Source organism: Pygoscelis adeliae, unplaced genomic scaffold (genome assembly GCF_000699105.1).
Source record: "Pygoscelis adeliae isolate BGI_AS28 unplaced genomic scaffold, ASM69910v1 Scaffold155, whole genome shotgun sequence".
NCBI classification, from domain to species: domain Eukaryota; kingdom Metazoa; phylum Chordata; class Aves; order Sphenisciformes; family Spheniscidae; genus Pygoscelis; species Pygoscelis adeliae.
In genome coordinates, this window is record NW_008824932.1 from 6,990,213 (window position 1) to 7,011,726 (window position 21,514).

A 21,514-nucleotide genomic window follows, 5' to 3' on the forward strand; every position below is an offset into this window, starting at 1 on the left:
CAATATCATTAAAGTATTTTTTGGTGGGGGTTTATGTTTACATATGCTGGCCTTTCTTATGTGAAGATAACCCTGCTATCTTCCTACCTGAGAGCCTAAAAACATATTTTAGGCTCTAAAATAGACCTACGATGAGCGATGCTGTTTTCATCTCTATCAGTATCCAAACAGCAGCTGTTCCTTTTTTCACTTGAATACTGTTTAAAAACTTGTAAATAAGAAACATTAAGAACAGTTAACCATCGTTTCTACATAATTGCGCTGTGCTAGCAGCAGCAGCATTTCAAGAACACAGGTTGCGTTCTTCCACACTGAAGAGAAATAGGGCTGTTTGTAAAGAAATGTAGGCACAAGAAGTGCAGGCAGGTGCTTTTGAAAATCCCAGTGGTCTTAAAACTCCTACTGCAGGCAAGGTTTAGCCCTCCTTCTCTCCTGTAGTAACCAGTCTTTCTTTAAGAGAATTATGTCCAAAACATAGCTAATTTAGATCTGGGGATATCTGCCGGGAGTGCCATATTGCTTCCCTTACCCAAGGGAAAGCCTGAGCCGCTCCCTCCCTCATCTCCAGTCTAGCCCTTGGCCTGTGCTCTCTCTTCCTTTGCCATTGTCTGCGTAGGTTCCGGACAATCATTCCTCTTCACTCTGAGCCATGTTTTACCCTTATGTTGCTTTTGGTTCCAACCTACTTATTCACAGACCTCTTTTCTTCCAACTGACAGTTTTCAAATATTTTTCTCTTGTTCTCGGGAAACTCTAGTTGCTATAGAGACACCTGATGATTACAGAGACAGTGACTACCTTTGTTAGAACCTCAGTTGCTATAGCAATGACTGTTGGCTACGGGTTCAATGAAATCTGCTACATGGTTCATGCCCTTTTACACAGCAATGCAGCTTGTAAAAGCTTCTTTTAATTGTTATGCTCAGCAACGAGACTGTGAGCCAAATTCTGTTCTAATTGAAGTCAGTGGGAGATTTGCCATTAACTTCAGTGAGACCACAGTTTGGTCCTAAACTCCTATATGTATATTTAACAAAAAGAATCTACTTTCAGCACAGCGGCAAACAGTACAGTTTCATTCAGTTAGTAACATCTGAACCTGGTGACAAAACTTGGATGCCTGTGACTGTATTTTAGTAAAGACTGACTTAAATTATAATCTTTTGGAATATTATAGAAATGGTCAATTCTCAGATCAAAAATATCATGATCCTTAGGGGGTGTGTGTATTCTTTTAAAGAGAGAAATCGTGAAACGAAAATGTCATCTTTAAAATTCCTAGATCATTTGTTTTTCTTCAAGGAGAAATGTTTCCCTATTGTTGCTTTGTGGAAATAGTGACAAGAGAGTAAACATTTTCAAGGAAATATCTTCACATCACAGAAAGGATATCCCTACTGAAAAGGCAGATATAATGCTGTTCTTCCAAAGGTCATTATTTATTGGCAGTCTCCCTGAATTTTTTTTGACACTATGGGAATGACCTCTGAAGAATGTCTTAAAGCCAACTTTGCCTTCGAGCTATTTCTGTTCTATTCAAGGTATCCTGGAGATAGTTTTAAAGTTGTGGGAATCCAATTCAAGTACAAGTCGAGATTGGAAAGCACTATATTTGACGTGTCCTTCCACTTACGTTTGTTTTGTTAGGTTATATACAAATTATCATATATTATGACTGTTGCAGTCACTTGTTCCTTCATCTGGTGGCCTTTTCAGGAACTTATTACTGTTCTCCTGTTTATCCACTGGTTTTGTGAAGCTATGTGGATATCTGTGAGTTTGTGTCAGAAGAACAGAAGTTCTTCCCCTTGGTCCCCTCGATAAGGTCTAAGTTACAGGCAAGATTATAAAACATCTAATTTAATTTTCAGCATGCTCAGAAAAAAAACTCTGACAGGCCCACTTCAACAGGTGCTGCAAAATTAAAAAACACTCGGAAGTCCTCGTACAGACTTCTACCATTTCATACATATTTTGCATGAAAATCTGCTCATTTTAAGCAGTCAGGAATAGACGAAAGAAAATCATGAAAGTACCTGAAATAACTACTGTTGATCCCTTGCTAAAGATCTAGGCCAAAATGATCACAGTAGAATTTTTAATTTGCTAAGGGAAAAGTATGGAATGGAGAAACATTGCCATTACAACAGAAAAACTGAAGTCTTTAGTAAATCACACCTTGCATCAGCACATCTTTTGTATAGATTTCTACTAGAGTCACTCCCCGGGTACTGTCAGATACACGCAGAACATGAGAACTCTGTATGTACTCCCATGCTTTCGGTGCGCTTACTGCTCTGTAGTGGTTTTTCTGGGCCCAGGCCAAGGCTCTGAGGGAATCCAGGCTCACTTCTCTTTCCTTTCCCTTCACATAATTTCCTCAAAATTTGGCATTTCTTCTTGTTGCAGCAGTCATTTCTGTTTCTCTTTCTTCTCCCACCCTCCAAAGATAAGCTGTGGAAGACTCCTAAAATAAATCATGAAAAAAATCCTCTCATGAATTCTGCTCCCCTCTGGTGATCAGTCTCATCTGATGATCAAAGCCCGTATTAGGCATTTCTTTGTTTTGATACTAGCCTGTTGGGCAAACTGGTTGTTCTTGCTATTTGTGCATGCTAGGTTTTCTGTGAACGGAGGCTTATAAATTGTTAACCACTGTCTATTATGAATCTTGTGCAATTATCTTTTGGAATTTCTGATAGATTTAGCATCATAAAATCAGCATGAAAGAATAATTCAGGTTTGAAGGGACTTCCGAGGGTCGTCTGGTCCAAAGTCTGAGCCAGCTTAGAACAGGCTCCAAATTGCCCAATGCCTTGCTGTTTTGTCTTTTTTTCTGGGTCTTTAACTTGCAGGTAGAGAAGAGAGGAAGCAAACGAGTACTGCATTCAAATTAAGTTAGCAGTTTGAAAAAGTTATATAGACAAAAAACATTTATAATGTAGAGCTGAAATTCAAAAGTTATACATCAATTCCATTGTACTCAAAGCATCATATGGTGACTCCTGCATTTTCATTCCTCTGTCAATCTAGTCACGGAATAACATTAGAACTATTGTTTTTGTTGCTGAGGTTTCATTTTCTTAGGCATTACGTAAACATTGTCCACCAATCTGTTGCGGGAGACACAGGAGACTGAAATACTGAAAATTCCTGGGGACCACTAATTTTGGTGAGATTTTCCCCTACTCTGCTTTGCAGGAAAAAGCTTTATGAATTATGTACTGACTAATCTGTTCTATTTCTGCGGCACGTGAGGAATTCTGTCCTGTCTTCTAACATGCATGCACAATGTATTTTGGATTATTCACATACTCTGCTTGGATGCCTAGTGCATTCTTGTATGATTTATGGACAAACTATATTCAGGTATTTGAAAGAGATGTATTATTTTCCATATCCTTCTAGTAAGAGCACACTATCTGAAACGAGCAACAAACAAACTTAAAGCTGTGTCTGTTGCTATCTGAGGGAGAACAGATACTAATTCCCTGCTTGAGGATGTTCTTTCCATCCATGCCCCACGCTAAAACTTACAGCAGTACTCTGACACTGGTAGGGAGAGGATCTACAGGAGGTCACCATCCCAGTTGTGGTTCCAAAGGCTTGGAACAAAACTAGCTTTGTGTCTTCAAATCACACATATTGTTCCGGCAAGTGCTCCTTAAGTGCTTGACTGATTAACCAGTGCGCTTCCAGGACACTGAGACTTCTGCGGATGTTCATCACAGCTTAGGTGCTACTTCAGAAAAACAGACTATCTTCTCAACATCCTTAAAAGTAAAAGGAAATAATTTTGGGAGAAATCAGCTAAGTATCCCAGATAGAAAGTGGTAGGAAGTTATCCAAGCCGAGCCTGTGCTTGTGGTATTGCTGCTTGTTCTCAGACTTGCTGTTAACAGTGTTCTTTATCCACCTTCTTGTCCCCTCTCTTGCCAGTCTTCCTCCATCTCCATTGGATGCAAGCCAGGAGAAACAAGTTGTTCCTTATAAGGCAGCTTCAAGCAAAAAGAAAGAAAAGGGGTGTTGAACTTAGATTTACTATTATTGTTGCTTGACTTTTCTCCTCTGGAGCACAGCTTGAATTCTTCCATGAAGAATGTTCTGCCCACCACGTCTGACAGTCTAAACCTGGCAACACTCTATCTGCTGAGTACAGCCCTCCAGGTGTACAGAAGATGGCAGGATAGGTCCTCACCTATCAGAACCAAGATTCTCTAAAATGAGAGGAGCCGTAAATAAGGGATTATTAGATCAATGTCTCACAGCAGTCCTGTTTTTGTTTGTTTCAGTAGCAGCAAACCCCAGAACTTTTGTGCATCCACGTATTCTGTCACTCCAAAGTGGAGTGAATTAAACTGGTCTTGGAAAAGAGGAAAAGTTGCAGCTTCGTGACAAGCTGGATTTTACTGGATTTGGAGACACAACAGTCATAAAGATCCAGCACTCCTCTTGTTGCTTCCATCCTCTTCCCACCTCCTAAATGTATACAGAAATAGCCTTTGAATGTAGTTCTTCATATATTCCACATGGAAAAAACCAGGGTCTTTTGGGGGCATTAAATGGGATATATTACATCATGAAACATGTTTGCCAGGTTGAGTTAATGTGGAGGCTCAAAGGTTCTCTTTGTGACTCTGGAAGACTCTGCCAGCGAAGCACAGGCTATTTTGTTTGAGTGTTTAAGTCTCGTTTTGAATATGGCCTTTTGTTGAAAGAAACATTATGGGTGAGCAAAAGGTCAGTTATTGGCTCTGAAAGAAAGTAATTTCTTGGGTTACATTTGCATCTTGCATACTAATTAATTTTTAAGGGTTTTAAAAGAAGTAAAACTGAAAATACTATTATCATGCTTCACGAGTTGTTCCTTTATCTAGGAATTATGCATTTAAAAAAATAACAAAGTATTTGGAAAGTGGATATTGTAATGTTTTATAATGATACATATTTTTCATGTCTTAAGATGGCAAAGAAAAGAGAGAGTATATTAGTATTCTTATAATACAATGGGTTGCATTTTCCCAACGAAAATTCAGATTTCAAAGTCTCCTCCTAAATGTCCCATAGAAATCAGTTCCATGGAATTTAATAATTCACGTCTCGCATAAAAGCTAGACTTTTTAGGAAAAAAAGTCATTAAAAATGTTTTAATATATTATTTAAAGTTACTGACTAATATATGTCACTCAGCATATCCCCAAAATGGAATATTGTACACTGAGAAATACCTTTTACTGCATTGCTTTTTTTAAAAAAAGTGGGTCACCTAAGTTTTCCTGTGATACTTCAAAAGATATATGGCATTTTAAAATATATGGTAAAAGCACATCTTAAACTGAATTGCAGTCATAGTATGCAAATAGGGGAAAATCTGCATACCAAATAGAAATTGGCAAATTTATACGTCCTTCCTTAATATTTTTAGAATTTCTATTAAAATTATAATTTTGTGAAGGAAAATAGTACGATTTTTGATATTGAAAGAACCCCTTTGAGACAATCCTTCTCAAATGTATCACTCATTTGAAATGGATGGGAGAGACCATAAGAATAGCTAGCCAGATAAACAATGTATTTTAAACAGAACTTTTGCTCTGGAATCAAATCTAGGGATGGCCTGATTAATTTATGTCTGAGCAGATGACTATTATTCTGCTTCAGCTTGGCTTTTTCTCTCTATGCAATCTAAATCCAATGCAGACACATTTGTTTTGCAGTTCATAAAGGTGACAGTGCCATAAAAACGAGCAATTCACTACTTGTTACTTGTGTTCTGCCATTCCACGTGGACTCATTATAAAAACGAATCCCATTTCAGATTTTTACATATGAATTTAGACACTTGAGGCCTCTATTTCTGAAAATACTAGCTAAAAGGATTAAATAGAGTAAATGATTAAATAGAGTATATACTTTGTCCTAAGGAAGCATTGAAATGTCTTTAAATTGTCAAAACATCTTCATATAAGTGAGATAACATTTTCAAAAGTACTGTAAATAATGGCTTTTGTTTCCAGCATTCATATCGGTAAGCAAAAGTTGCTAGCAGTGCCATTCTTTGAGCTCCTGTTGCAAAGCAAATAGAAGTCACTACAGTGTTATTTAATGGGGAAAAAGAGATTTATTTCTTAAATACTACTAAAAAATGTCATTTGTAAATCGAATATGCTATTGAAGAAAAGCTGCCAATAGCTATACGGAAGACGCATCTTTTCTTTCAACTCTGCCCTCCATTTCAATCCCATTTGCAGAAAACGAATATCTTTGTTCCCTATGCACTGAAGTATGGAGCGGAACTCATGGGCCTCCATTTTTAAGTTACTTCCACAGTGCACAGAGGTTGAAGAATGGCATTTCTAAAACTGCAGGATCACAGAAAGCTGGGATCTTGCCAGTCATGCAGCCTAAACAGTAAAGTATTACAGTGGCATACCAAAAAAATCTGTTCAGATATGGTACTTGTCACTTCTGCAGAATTATGACATATGTTTGGAATGTTCTGGGAAATTAGAAAATCCCATGCTATAATCAATGCTTTGGGTGATGTTTTCATTTGTCCTGTAAATCTGCAGTAACTGCCTTTGCCTCAGTTTAAGACAGAGTAGGTAAATCAGAAACACATGAAATAGCTTTCTCTAATTTTTCAGAAGTGTTTTGTACTCCTACAGGTGAACGGTAGGAGTACAAAATTATGGTTGTTAAATGTGAGTGTACACAATTTTTTTGTGCACCTCTACAGCGTGAAATGTATATTGACTCCACTGAACAATAGTATGTCATAAATAGGTTGAAGGAGAGCCTCCTGTTAACTTGAGCACTGAATAGCGTACTGAGGAAGATGCAATCAACACCATCTAGTGCCACACGTAAATAAGCGTGGAAAAAATATGATGGAACCTTTGTGTTAGGAGGTATTTTTCAGAACCGCAGACCTGGCTATTCAGCATATCTGAATACATGGTGCTCTTAACTACAAACTCTGCAGTCTTTTTTTTTCCTGGTAGCATTCATGCCTAGGAAGCAAGATTTTTTTTCTGGTTTGGCATTTAGCCAGACCTTTAAAAATTTCATTGAAAGAAAAAAACTGTCGCAGTGAGTTGGTTTACTGTCCTTTCCCTGCTGGAAACCTAAGGTTGAATTCTGAGTTGGGTCACAAATGAAAGAGTAATTTTATGCTAGTCACCATCTGTGCAGCATCACGTCGTCACCACACATTCGAGCATCATTCAGAATGCTATGAAATCAAAGTTGCAAAGACACGCATCCTTGCCTCAGTAGTGAGATGTACCGATAGTGCTGCTTGGGAACACTTAAGCAGCACTACCGCGCGATGGTTCATTCTGTTACTGCTTCACTTATTAAAAGCAGATTCTCATCTCCCTTGCATCTGAGGAAATGAGATCACAATTTGGCCCCATAACAGTGAAATAACCCATTTGCTAACTAATGTGTTACTCCATTAAGCACCAATATACCAACCAGTCACAGATATAATTCCCTACTTCTTGTTTTAATCCTGCTACATTTTCAAATGTACTTCTGCTGTTGGAGAATTTTTCTGCATGGCAATATAATTACATCTTTAGGTTGGGACTGTGAAACATTGCATCTGGCAACAGTGATTTTGATACCTACAGATAGATTGCATTAAGCTAACTTTGCTACTGAAAACTGACAGGACTTACAATTATGCCGTCACTAGATCTGCAAAAGCAGAGCAGGGAAGCAGGATTTGTAAGACTGCTTTGTGCCAGATGGCACACCATGTCAGAAAAATCTATTTGAGCCCTTGTGTTCTTGCATTATAGCCAGCAGATTGTCAGCTGGAGTAAAGTACAGAAGGTACGTAATTTAACTGACCTTGTCTTTGTAGGAATTGATTCAGAATCAGAGGATGAAACTATTGATGTTTTGGCTTGGGAAGGCCATTTCCTTTTTTCTTCTCTCTCTCTCATATAAGATGTATCAGTGATTGATAAGGACTGCTGCAAAACTTGCTCGGAAATGTGAATGATTTGTGAACTTGAAAGACATGCCATTTTAATAAAATAACATTCTATAATACTGCTTCTCAATCCCATGACCTCAGATACCTAGAAGTAAGTTTCTTTGGATTGCAGATTACAAAATACCGCTCTATTCATTTTCATGGTTACATGCTGCAAACCATATATTTTCAGATTGTGATCTTGAAGTCAAACTGCAGACACAAAATCAGGCTGCTCTGCAACTGATCTGCAAATTTCCCTGGATAAACCACTTCAGTCTGCAGACCCAAGCACGTTGCCTCCTAACACAGCGTGGCCAGTAAGCACCAACCTTTCAGTTACCTTCAGGTTCTTTCACTAACTTTCAGTCAATTACAAAACATCAGGTAGTGCGCTCATAGGGGAACTGTTCGAGAACCCTCACGACTGGGTATGTAGGGAGGAAAAAAAGCAGCTTGCTCTCTCCCCACCAGCACAGCTTGCTTGCGTGCATGCTCTTCATCACTTTATCTCGTAACAGGGAAAGATGCTCAGACTGTCCACTACTATCATGGCTGCACCCTGGTAGAGTTCTGAGAGCGCCCCACCTTGGATTCAGCAAAAGTTTGTTGAACCCCAGATACTTAAAATTAAATACTTCAGAATCAATGAACCAATGTTTTCTAACTATGTAACAAGCAACATATAATGGTCTTCTATGGAACCCCGTTAAAAAAATGTGGGGTCATCTGTCAAACCAGTCACTAATGTTTGTTCCTGTGAACTAGTCATTTTTCGACCAAACCCAGCCAAAATCAAATTTGACATAAATGAAAATGAAATAAATAGTGCTACCTTAATTGTATCCCCTCATTTCTTCCAGTGCTTTAGTTTTAAAAAATCAGGCAGACTGTTGCTTTCCAGGAAATACAGGGCGCCTTTTTTTTTTTTTAATCTCACTGTTTATGACTAGAGTAACACTGCAAACATTTTTAAGCTGCCTTTCAGCCTGGTAAATGTTCAAGGCTAATGCAATTTATGAAATCAAGCCGGAGGTATAGCTGTCTCCTGAACAGGAGGCAGGTATATAGAAAAAAAAACAGCCTTAAACTTACATCTTTCTGAGTGCTTTACAGTACAAACAAAAAAAAAAGTAGTTATTAGGATAGTCAGAAACTTCAAAACAGGTATTACTGCCAATGCTGTCTTCAGTGTTGTCCAAGTATTTTGCCTTGTCAAGCAATTTTCCTTTCTTTTTTGTTTTAGTAAGGAGTTAAACAGTAAGTGAATAACGGCTTTTTAAAATATATTTGTTTGTCTTAGGTCTCTAGACCTTTTCCAGTTAATGAAAGTCTAGATCATGCAGTGAATTAATGAGTAGAAAAAAAAGAAACCAACCTCCACCTCTGCACACTGTTATCCTGCAGGCGAAGCCAGCCCGAAGGATATTAATTTCAACTAGCTTTGGGTTAAGTTTAGACTTTCTAGTTGTAAAATTTAAACTGTGGTAAGTAAAATGATTTTAATGTGAGTCCTGAACATGGTGCACTTGCATGCCAGACCTTTCTTTGAACACAGGTGATCACATTTTGCTCACCTTCATAGCACTGAGGTGCTTAATAGATATGGTCCCCAAATTTTGTGTATCATTTTGCTTTGCCTTTTTTTACTATTGTCTAATTTATGTTCCCAAACTCATATTTAAAAACTCATTAACTTTTCTGTCCGTGCTATCCCTAATCCTTTAGTTCCCATTTACTGTAAGTGAATTAAAATGGATTCAGTTTTTTCTTTTTCATTCTATCTGTGGCTATTTTTTTATTTTTAGATCTGTGTTGTGATCAGTGAATCTAAGCTTACTCATTTCTCTTGTTCTTCCCACTATGATACATCTCTAATTTGATCCATATGCCAGTTTTCCCACTTTTAGACTACTGTTTCTGTAAAAGTACATCTTCACACTCTTGCTTATTTTTGAATATGCTACTGTATCCACGTTATCCAAGAATAAACTATGCCCATGTAGTACATTTGAGGTCCATTTAAAAAATATTTCTCGTTACACAAACCAAAACTGAGTGTTGCTTTTGTAGACAAATGCATGTCGAAAGTCATAAATGTACTGTGGGCCACCATAACAGCACTCAGAGAAGGAAAAGATAATTTCTAATCTCACTGAATTTCAAGCTTGGCTGAAATCTTGCATTGGGATTCTACACATCCTTTCAAGATGTTAATCTCCCAAGTTTTCCCTGACCATTCCAGCTCTAACAAAGGTTGTGGTTTTGCTCCCTATTTTTTAAAGATACAAATTCAATACTTTCCCCTTTTTTGGTATCTTTGCCTGTTAAATTTCTGTGATTAGAAAATATTAATTAGCTGTCAGCTAACAGATGAATCAGTGGACTTTTTAATTACCGAATGGTTAAACCATTTTCTCTCTTTTTAAATGAATTTTCTGATTATTTTTTATGATTTTTTCTCTCAATTTTTTACTAGTGATTTTTTTTTTCCATTTTAATTCTCTGCTCCCTATTAATGAATTTTTATCTCACTTAGGTGTGTAGCCACCTTGCTAAGCACTGAAGCAATAATTTTTTACTTAGTTGCGCTTCTTATGATAAAAGAAACATATCTTTCTGGATTATTTAAGCTGAATTTGCTGTGGCTGTGATATATATAAAAACCTCAGTTGTATGGACATAACCAACTTTCCTGAAACTTTGGGGCATGATTAGCCATGATATTCCTTATTCTAGTCGTCTTTATTATGAGCTCTGCAAACATGTAGGCCTTGTTACAGTGTTCATCTGCAAAGCAGGGTAAGCACTATATGTTTTGGTTTGACCCACCTAGTGGACGAGGGAGAGGCTGTGGACGTGGTCTACCTGGACTTCAGTAAGGCCTTTGACACCGTCTCCCACAGCATTCTCCTCGAGAAGCTGGCGGCTCACGGCTTAGACAGGTGTACTCTGCGCTGGGTCAAAAACTGGCTGGACGGCCGGGCCCAGAGAGTTGTGGTGAATGGAGTTCAATCCAGTTGGCGGCCGGTCACGAGCGGTGTTCCCCAGGGCTCAGTTTTGGGGCCGGTCTTGTTCAATATCTTTATCAATGATCTGGACGAGGGGATCGAGTGCACCCTCAGTAAGTTTGCAGACGACACCAAGTTGGGCGGCAGTGTTGATCTGCTCGAGGGTAGGAAGGCTCTGCAGAGGGACCTGGACAGGCTGGATCGATGGGCCGAGGCCAACTGCATGAGATTCAACAAGGCCAAGTGCCGGGTCCTGCACTTTGGCCACAACAACCCCATGCAGCGCTACAGGCTTGGGGAAGAGTGGCTGGAAAGCTGCCGACAGCTGGCTAAACATGAGCCGGCAGTGTTCCCAGGCGGCCAAGAAGGCCAATGGCATCCTGGCCTGTATCAGAACTAGTGTGGCCAGCAGTAGTAGGGAAGTGATCGTGCCCCTGTACTCGGCACTGGTGAGGCCGCACCTTGAATACTGTGTTCAGTATTCGAGTATTCATGTACAATGTTCAGTATTCATGTACAATGAACACATTGAGGTGCTGGAGCGTGTCCAGAGAAGGGCAACAAAGCTGGTGAAGGCTCCGGAGAACAAGTCTTATGAGGAGCGGCTGAGGGAACTGGGACTGTTTAGTCTGGAGAAAAGGAGGCTGAGGGGAGACCTTATCATGCTCTACAACTACCTGAAAGGAGGTTGTAGCGAGGTGGGGGTCGGTCTCTTCTCCCAAGTAACAAGCGATAGGACGAGAGGAAATGGCCTCAAGTTGTGCCAGGGGAGGTTTAGATTGGACGTGAGGGAAAATGTCTTTACTGAAAGAGTGGTGAAACATTGGAACAGGATGCCCAGGGAAGTGGTTGAGTGACCATCCCTGGAAGTATTTAAAAGACGGGTAGATGAGGTGCTTAGGGACATGGTTTAGTGGGCATGGTGGTGTTGGGTTGACGGTTGCACTCGATGATCTTAGAAGTGTTTTCCAACCTTAATGATTCTATGATTCTATGTTTTTCCATATGCAAAACTGTTGGCTGAAGGAAAAGCTAGCTAGAACTGGCTTTGAAGTAATGCCGACTGACAGTAATGTGTTATTTTCATTTCTCAACAAAGCTTCAGTAGAAGTGCTAAGCAGGTGACAATATATATCAAATCCATTTTTCTACTTTGTGGTATATCTAATACTGCAACATTAAAAAATGGGTTGCATTTTCATGAGCTTCATAGTTTCCCAGACCAGAAGGGACTATTAAATCATCCAGTCTGGTGTCTTACATATTGCATACAGTTAAATTTCAGTCAGTTACCCCTTTATTGCTTAATCAACCAACAGTTTATTCTGTAATCCTGGATTGGAAAAATCACAGAATCACAGATTAATTTAGGATGCAAAGGATGTCTGAAGATCATCTAGTCCGTTTCCCTGATGAAAGCATGTCCAGCTTGGGCTGCCTTCAGCTACTTTCACAAGGTCCCAGTCCTGCCCTTCTAGGCTTGTTATCAACTTGTTATAAGACCTTGGGACAGCAGCGGTATGGCTCCGTGGTACTTTACGGGTAGATGGGAACGAACTATGCCTCCATGCTCAGAGCTGATGTCAGCTCTGAATGAACAGTCTTTGGCTACAGTTCGTAGGTGCCGACTGCGACACAGTGTATTCCACCTCTCAGCAAGACTTCTTCCAAACTTGTAAAACAGCCTGCAACATTGAAAGAGAATTCTGCTTCCAAGACATTTTGGTTGTTTTATTGAATTTTTAGGAAACCTCAGTAGTCGCTTGACTAAGAAGAAATAAAAGAATGCATAAGCCAATGTAAAAATTGTTCTAGAGAATTATTTCCTTGCTGGAGATAAGAGTAAGTTTCTCTTTTGTTAGACAAATACTTTAGGGGAGATTTGTTCCTAAACTAAACCCCTCTCACTGGACAACCTGGAACTTTTCATAGCTCCTATATGGTCATAGTGCTGATGCTGGACTAAATAACATTTTTAGCAGTTACAAAAAAACTTACATTCTTTTTTGAATTGTATTTTTTTTGAGGAAGAGGTGGGCTAAATTCTTATGTGGTCAGACTTTTCTTTGAAAGTATGGTCCTTACAAGTTTTTAAAAATCCGTATCTCCTGGTGTGGTTTGTTATTCTCCAGGTTCCATCTCTTAAGTGTTCTCTTTCATATACGAGTAATGAAACTAGTTTGGTTTTATCCACCATTGTAAGACATAAAAACCTCATTTCACCTTTTGGGGATTTTCTCCATTCCGTAAAAATAGAAGCTTTATGTAACACTTAGTGGTAAAGCAGAAGAAAATCTCTCAACTCTCTTTAGTGGTCCTGTTCTCATTGAGTCAGTGAGCCTTCCACGCCTTTAAAAAACCCTCTACTGTTTGTTGCTTTAGCATATACGTCCCTGATGCTCTCACTTACCAGATATAATTGTGTTTAAAATAGGTGGTTCATTTATCATTTACACTTGAACCTGTAAGGAATTCATACTGGTGCCTCTGGAACACCGTGGTAGTTCTGACAACAACTGAGACGTCTGTGACTTCAGTTCTGACCTAAGCGGGAGAAAATAAGGTGGGAAGAGTACTCACAGGAAAAAAAGTATCCTTAGGTATGGAGGGGCATGTAGGCAACTAGTGGATCAGGGTAACATTTTCAGTGTTTAATCCTTTACTTAGAAAGCCTAATCTTGACTGCAATGTTTTTTCTAATTAGAAGCCAATTTCAGATCTTCACTTCCTTAGCAAGAATTCTTAAAATGCTGCGGTCCCTTGGTTATAATTATTTATTCAGTCCCTTGATTATAATTATTTACAATAGAGTTTGCAATGTATTACAGAAGCTCTACTTACAGACACAGTTATATTGGCAGCCCTATTAAAAACTTTGAAGACAAAAAGGTAAGTGGTACCTTCTTTTACCTTGTTCAAGACTTGCTTTTTTTAGTATTTTGATAAACTTCTTGAGATTTAAGAGATTCCTTTAGGTTAAATCTTCATTTAGGAAACGAAGGAAAAACAAAAAAAACCTGCTGGGCCAACTTCCCAGACTTTTCTGTCTGGCAGACTCCAAAGGAAGAAGGTCTTTGCGTTGTTGTGGCTGTATTCACAAAGGGCATCGCTACCGGGAATGCTGCATACTCCTTTTCAGCTCTTGACCCTCAGAGTAGAATCCAAAATCCTTTGTTATGGCCTATAAAATGCAAAGACAGGATGACAGGTTAGTAACTTTAACTGATAGATGTGATACATCTGGTAGATGAGATGTGTCCTTCATCCTACTGAATTAAGCCATTCAGGTGACAGCATGGATTGCTTACTGTTGTTTTCAATTCTGAAGGGACTAAAGCTTGTAAGAGATGCTCAGCCCTTCTGAACACAGCAGGACTTCAAGCACGTAAGTATTTTTGCTAGCAAAATGTGTCGCCGTGGTTAGATGGCATTGGAACGTTTTAAGATTTTGAGACACTAAGGCTTGAACTTATCTACCAATTCCTACCTGTGTTCTATCTTTTCTACATCTAACCTTAATGTTTAAACATATTTATTGCCATACAGTATGTTCTGTCTTTATTCTTTGTATTTTACACTCCTTACTAAAACTTAATTCCTGTTACCATAGTTCAGAATTTAGTTTTATATTTCTCGTTGCTACCATTCTCACTAGCTGTCAGAAACTGTTCTAGCACATACTTTGTATGACAGTAAAATTTATTTCATTTCTCTTTTCCTTTTGAATAGTTATTTATTCATCTGCCAGGTGGAGCTTTAAGATTGTTTGGCAATTATAGCATGTTCAAAATATTTAGTTTCCTCCAAGGTTTCTGTATTGGGTTTATGTGGCAAGGTTTTGGTAGCGGGGGGGCTGCAGGGGTGGTATGAACACACCTTAAGCTATATTCATAAAGGAATAGAAAAAAACCTCAACTATTAAAAAAGTAGCATCCTTTGTGGCAGCAATTTCTAAGTCAAGTTCTACATTTCATTACTGCGGTAAGTACTTTCAGAGTCAACAACTGTTTCATTGTTTCTTCCAGTATGACTTAATTTTAACGAGCTTGGTGATTTCATATTATGTTCCCTACTCTTGAAAGTTTGCAAAACGCGGTTAAGAGAACTTCTACATCCTTTAGAAGATTCATCCCAGTGGCAGGAAACTTTCAATTAGGTTTTAAGAAATATGTCAATGAATGGACATGAAAGCAAGTGTTTGAGCCCTTCAGCTTACACTGGAGATCGAGCTTTTAAAAAGGCAGTGTTTTATAAACAGAATAATAATGGACCTACCGTCAAACACTTGATCTGCCAACAACTTTCAAATATTTGCATTTCTTTAATGTCTGAAAACCAAATATAGTAAGACTAAATACCTTACTGCTGTTTTGTATTTTGAAAGGCAATGCTGTTTACAGGGTATGGACATTTAAGGACAAACCTACTGGGCCAAACCAAATATCCATGTAGACCAATATCCTGTCGTTAACTGCATCCATGAAGTGGATGCCTAAGAAGAAGTAGGAATAGGGTGGGCATATACTTTCGCCTAATAGTTTTGCAGACTTTTTGCACCTAGACAATCCTTTTCCGCTCAGGGACTTCCAAAGTCAGATACAGTTTCTGTGTACCCAGTTAGCCTCAATGTGCTTCTCTTTTGTGAACCTGCCCAGTCTTCCTGAGAACCAATATAAACTCTGAGCATCTGCAATGCCCTTTGGCAAGGAGTTTCACAGCTCTGTTACCCATTGCAGTACTCATTTTATTGCTCTGAAACAGGATGCCACTAGCTTAATTTGTGGGTTTTTTAATTGGTTCTTGTAGTTCTTGCAGTAGAAAAGATGATGAACATCTGAGACGTAGCCAGCCTTTCCATTACACTCACCATCACAAGATATCCCTCCATGATATCTTTTTCTCAAACTGAACAGTCCTAGTTTATTTAATCGCTCCTAATAAGGAAGTCATATTTTTGATCACCCCTCAGCTCTTTTCTGAACCTCTTCCAGTCCGAGTTTACATTTTTTGATATAGTAGATAGCAGGACCAGCACGTCGAACCGTAACACAAAATTCTAATTCTTTTGACCCTTTTCTATGGTAAGTAATATTCTACTTCTATAAGTAATACTACAGATTTCAATCTGACTTGTAATGTCTTTGTATTGTATTTTCCTCATCTTTAAAGCAGGGACAACAGAAAATACTTCTCTCACAAGATTCTTAAGAAGATTAATGGGATTATTTTGCTCTTACTGACATAAGAAACACACTTCGTACTTCCTCTACCTGCTGGACCGAGAGACACACTGTTTAGGAAGTATCTAAATGGCATAGCAGAATGGCATAGCTTAGATCTAAAGATCTAAGATCTTAGAGAGAGAGATCTTAGATCTCTGACAATGTAAAATAGAGTACAGTGTAGAACTGGAGGACAACTGACTGGATTTTAGTTCTTAGAGTATGGGACATTAAAAAAAAAGAAAAGAAAAAAAAAAGGCCTACTGGAACAGAAGTCCCAATTATATATTCCTCCTGGAAAGGTTGGCAAGGAAGGAAAACTTCTTCGTAACTATTGACTATAACTACTATAAAAATTAATAAGTATAGATAGTAAAGACATTTTCTGAAACTGAATTACTAGAAAATCTTCTCATCTTTTGAATTTGACAAAACAGTATGGAAGGGGCTTCGTTATATTACCCTTTGTGCAGTAATTTCTCCTGGCACAAAATCCCATTAAAGCTAAGGCTTTAGCTAATCTTCAACAACTCCAAGACTGAAACTGAAAGACTAAACAAACCCAACTCATAGATTGGCTTCATTTGACATTAGATGTGTAGCGTTTGAAATGCTGATGTCTTTTTTCAAGTTAAAGACATTAAAATTGAAAGAAGACACATTATCATCTTTAATGTATATATGGAACAGCAATGAAAAGAAAGCAGCTGCTGTTGTGGATCATAGTTACCATAGCAATGCATTCCCATAGTCACTTAGAGATTCATTTATAATAGCAGCGGCTTTAGTAAAGAAGAATGCAAAAGTTGCCAATAGCATTCATGTGGTTTCCTGTATTCCAGATTTTCACTGTTTACAATAAGGTAACTTTATTAACAAATGGACAGTCACCACTGAAGGAACACGATAAAGTAAATTAGAGTTCATTTTCAGTTCCTTTCTTCCAATCTGAATAATTACTTGTAAATAATCCTTTGAAATCAGTAACATCGGACCCAGGACAACTCACTAAAAGTCTAAGCCAATGTCCAGTCAATGATCTTCTATTAATTTTGGTGCAGTCTTATCAGGTTCATACTTAGATAAAATAATACAAAAAGAAGAATAACTACTTTCAGGGGCCCACAATTTCCATGCCATGAAAATTCTGATTACTATAAAATAAAACTTGCAGACTGATCATTGAGTGGCATATAGGAAGAAAGGAAAAAAACCAACCCTAAACCCTCCCAGAAGACAAACCTGAAACTCCACATTAAGCAATGGTACGTTTAAATAAACAGATGTTACAAATGCTATACAAGACTTACACATAGAACTAATTGAACAAAAGCAAGCTACACATAAAAGTAGCAAAATTCTGCACTGAAAGAAAAGATCTTATGTGTTTATGCTAAAACTATTGTGTGAAGTTTGAAGATGAAAGCAAATAATTGTTTTCACTGAGAGATTTCAAAATTTCCACGAGAAACAAATTAAATAGACTTCACAGAATAACATAAGCACTGTCACCTTATTGTTACACCAATATAAAGAACATACTGCATGAAATCAGAATAAAAATAGATGTTGACTTTAAAGGACAAAAATAATGACCATCCTTAACCTATACTTGAAGATGCAAGGGAAGAGAAAGGAGACCTGAAAAATACTTTTGCAGATTTTGATATTCAAGTTCATTGCTATAATCAGCAAATGTGCGTATCATGATGATAAAGCACATTTGCTAGGACGTTGATTCAGCAAAGTAACTTGTAACATTACTCAGCTGTTCAAAGCACGTAATACTTAGACAGCAATTGAAAGGAAGAAGAAAGTGAGGAAAAACGCCAAATTACTCACGGCAAAAATTCTAGAGCCAGTATTTCTGTGTTATGCTGCTGCATGTGCAGTATGTTACGTGCGTAAAATTCAAACCAATTAAAAATTTGATGATTACTTATAAAAAATGTAACCTTCTTCCTTTTTTTCATTTTTGCTTGCACTCTAAGCAGGAATTAGTATTGTACATCGACAATTCAAAACACTAATTTACTGCAATTGTTTATTGGTAAAAGAAGGACACTCCCTCCCACTTCTCATATGACAGATTAACCTAAACCACCTTTTAGGCGTTATTTTTCCAGAACCGCAATACTAATTTCATTTTGCCGTACAGTAAGTGGTACAACATAATAAAACAGATTTTGAATCTGCAGAAGGTGGAACACACAACAGAGGTTATGCTACATGTCCTCAGACAACTGCAAACAGTGTCCCACCCTCCTGGTCTCCAAGATGACCAGGATAGATGGTTGGCTGGATAGATAGTTTACACAGCCCAGCCATATATCCAGATTTCTTCAGATATGTTCTCTTTTCTGACAAGAGATCAAATTTGAAAGATGGCTGAGAATATTGAACGTTTGCCGCAAGCTGTGGATACCCCCCAACATAATAAATATTCAGAAATCTCAGGCATGCCCAACTGCAGCCGTCCCTGTGACACACGCTTCTGAACTATGTGTAGGCAGTCAGTCTGATGCATGTGAACAGAAATATGTAAACTCTTGATTATAAAGGTGGAGAACTTAGAATTGTTCTTCCTGGCACAGCTTTCAGACTCGCCTGGTTAAAGTGACAATGATCCCTATTTTGAAAGGTGATTCTGTGATTGGATGTGGGAATGAGTCTCCAGGCAATTAAAAAAAAAAGGATAGTCCAGACTATTTTGCAGGATTTTGAGATAGCTGTCATTTTGGACAGCTCCTCATTCTGTAGTTTGAAATAGAAGAGCTCAGACTCAAGCGCCCTAGTAAGCCGGAGTCTGTTATCAGACCTTTACATAGAGTTGCTGGATTATCTTTTCATTCTAAACTGTTTAAATTCTGGGTGGTTGTTTGCTTTCTCATGGAGAGAAAAGGCCTGGATCTATTCAAGCCTTCTTTCAAATCAATATACTAGATAATTTAATGTTGTGTAAGACGTCTCTGTAGCCATACAGTCTGTGATTTTCATGAAGCCTCTTGATGCCTCTGAAAAGAGTAGGAATATATTATGTCCTCTTACGTTAAAGGTCTATGCATTACTGCAACACAACATTGTTACGGGGGATGTAAAAAAATCCATATATGGAGCCAGCAATAATAGGTAACTGTTAGAATGACACTTCATAACATACAGCAAACGGGGACCCTATTGCTGAGCTACGGCAAAGAAGCCCTCTGTAACTAACCTAACCTGCTGTACGCCAGAGAACTGCACACACTTGCACTCCACTGATGGTCCGTATTTTCATTCCAGTCACTGGAATCTTTGATGAATTACATTGTCGTATATAATGAAGTCCTCACAGGAAAACTACTGTAGTTTATTTTGAAGCTTGGTCACAAGAAGGGAAGTCTAGAAAAACAGGAAATGCATATATTATAGTGCATTACCTCGTTTATTTTGCATTCCCCTGCACCTTGAAATGGATTCCCCTTTTCCCTTGAAATGGATCATTCACAAATCATGCTTTTTAAAAGAGTTACAAGATACATCTGTCATTCTTGCAGAATTAACCATTTTTTATTCCGTTGCTCTCCCTTCTTTGCTTTAATGCACCAACTTTGCCTCAACTTTTTTTTTTTTTTTTCACTTTTCAGTCTTCCAAATGGAATCAGTTGCATCTTCCTTTCGGTCTCCTTTGCTTCTTTAAGCAAAATTTGTAAATCTGTGAAACCAAATTACAGCCACACTGTATAAAAAGGTAGCCTCCACCTTCCTTTATCCCTCAGAAACAACCCCACAGTCTCCAATGAATACCAATGAATCCTGAAATTTATGTAACTCATATGCAACTTTTATGTAACTCAGAACAAGTTTTCTGATCTGTTTAGCAACAGCAGATTTATTTATTTGTTTATGGATTTGCAATGTCTAATGCTTTAAGAACACTACATTGCTGTTGGAAAAGCATATTAGTTAAACTATTTAAAAGATTCTTTGTACTTTAAAACGATGTTTTCATCTAGTAAATATTCTGTTCATATTCAGAAGGATCAAGTTGTTTCCCCATAACTGAGCAAATGAGAAAGCCTGAGAAATAAGCAATGTAGAAAATAAATATTAATTCAATATATTTGTTTATATTTGGATTTGTTAGTGACTTAATAACTTACAGACTAAATATTATTAGATGAAAAAACACTAGCAGCATGTAAAGAAGACCAAACATGTCTGGCTACTGAGTTTGGAGTTTACATCCAGCAAAAAAAAAAAATCAGTTCAGCTTTCAGGATCTTTTATTATTATTTGAAACGTGGCATCAAGCAGTGTGCCCACAAATGAAGACTTAAGGACGACTGTATGTATTTGTTATGTATATATATTTATTTTCTAACAAAACCAGTGGTTTGTAGACTAGAGCTCGCCGATTGCACGATTCATCCCTACAAACAGCATTTAACAAGGCGTGTTGAATGAGAGATGGTCATGCCCGATATGCACCAAGAGGCACAAGCTCACTGTACGCATTCAACAGTGACAAAATCTCAGTACGATGGATTCTTCAAGCTGTTTTTGTACATGTAAACGTCAAAACACAGTACATAGGGAGATAAGTACATGCTGATGGAGAAAGACAAATGTATTTCCAATATTCTAGATACTAAGCACTTAAATTTATATATCATGGAAGTGAAGTAACTGGAAGTTATCCAGTCTGCTACACTTCTTCCCCCAACGATCATATTCCCTACTGCGCTTTTGAGACCGAACAGGCAAGATGAAGGTTGTCTTTAACTTGGGAGACTACAGGCTCACTTTAAGAAAAGCAGTATTGCAAGAACTAAGACTTTCACCTGTTTTTCTTCTTAATCTCTTCTTCCCTGTTCTGCGTTAGTTTTTTTTTTACAGAATGGTTCTTAGCCTGTGGCCAGTGACGTCGACACGGCGATGGTGAACTGCACGGCACGCTACGTTCTCCGTCCAGCTGACTGGATGGCTGCAGCCTGCCAGGTTCTTCCCGCCAGGTTCGGGAGGGAGGGAGGGGATGAACGCGTTCCCAAGGATCAGGTGTAGCCGTCCCGCGATAAAACCGAGTCGTTAGCAAGCACACCAACTGCCCGTGCCAGCACTGGAACTCGAGACTGGACAGCCTGCCCCGCGGCCCCAGCAAACCGAACCGGTCTGCGCCCCTGTGTTTACGGCTCTTTGTAAACTACGGCCTCGTATGAAGCGTTTTGCACGAACCTCAGTTCCGCGCTTCTTTCCTGACGAAAAGCACCGTAAACCGGGCACGAAGGGCAGGCCTCAAGCCCCAGCGGGCTGCC

General features: G+C 38.5%; 1 protein-coding gene across 1 annotated transcript in view; it reads left to right on the top strand.

Annotated features, from left to right (window-relative positions):
- The window catches only part of LOC103917919 (chromosome unknown open reading frame, human C3orf58), a 51,058-nt gene that overhangs the window by 7,926 nt on the left and 21,618 nt on the right, over window positions 1–21,514 (top strand). The gene's annotated exons all lie outside the window — the stretch shown is intronic.